Below are 804 nucleotides of genomic sequence, written 5' to 3'. Positions count from 1 at the left end.
AGATTCTCAAAGGATGGAGGATTGGGACAGAGTCTGTTTCTATGAAAGACGACAAATGTTTAGTAAGATTTTTTTTCTCTGCTGAGGCTATTGTTTGACCTGGAATTTGGCACTAGGATAATATAACCTCCCTTTTGGAATTTCCACTGGATTTTCTTCATCTCCTTCTAACTTTGTGTTCCTAAGTGTAAGTGACTCCAGGAGTCTGATAATCTAACTTGCTCATTTTAAGAAAAGAGTCAAGACCCAGAAAGGCAAAGTCTTCGTGGGATAACATTGTCATTTGCTAGCAGAATTAGACCAGTTCTCAAAAAGCCAGGTTTGCTTCCATGACACCATGGTATATGAAGATAATTTTTTTTCCAGCCATGAAGATAATTTTTAAGTAATTATTTCATGGGGAAAAGCAAAGATGGGTAGTAAGGATGGTGCAGTTTGTTCCTGTCATTGGTGTGCTTTCCCCTAATGGTGATTGACATATAAGTAGATTTTAGGAGTTAAAGATAGGAGGCCTTAACTCTAGTCGATCACCTCTTTTTCTACCTCATGTTAGTTCAGCTCTTCCAATAGATTGTTAATATCTCCTGTCGGGTAGGATGATGCACTTACAGAAGGACAGAGGCTTTTCATCACCTCTGCAGAGAACTCACTCAACAACATGATGGGGTAGGGTTATTACATGGGCAGCAAATCAGATCGCTCAAGGCTTTTGTGATTCTACTGTACAGTCTGTCATTTCCCAGCAGTGAGGAACAAAGGCCGCTTGGTTTCCTGGAGCACTTTTCCCTGTATTGCTGGGTACAG

General features: G+C 40.4%; 1 protein-coding gene across 1 annotated transcript in view; it reads left to right on the top strand.

The window, feature by feature from the left end:
* Gucy2f (guanylate cyclase 2F, retinal) overlaps positions 1-804 on the top strand; it is an 83,579-nt gene that overhangs the window by 74,915 nt on the left and 7,860 nt on the right. The window lies entirely within an intron of this gene.

The sequence above is a fragment of the Mastomys coucha genome, chromosome X, assembly GCF_008632895.1.
Source record: "Mastomys coucha isolate ucsf_1 chromosome X, UCSF_Mcou_1, whole genome shotgun sequence".
Lineage (NCBI taxonomy): Eukaryota > Metazoa > Chordata > Mammalia > Rodentia > Muridae > Mastomys > Mastomys coucha.
Note: the sequence above shows the minus strand (reverse complement) of the source record. Positions and strands in the feature narration are given on the sequence as shown.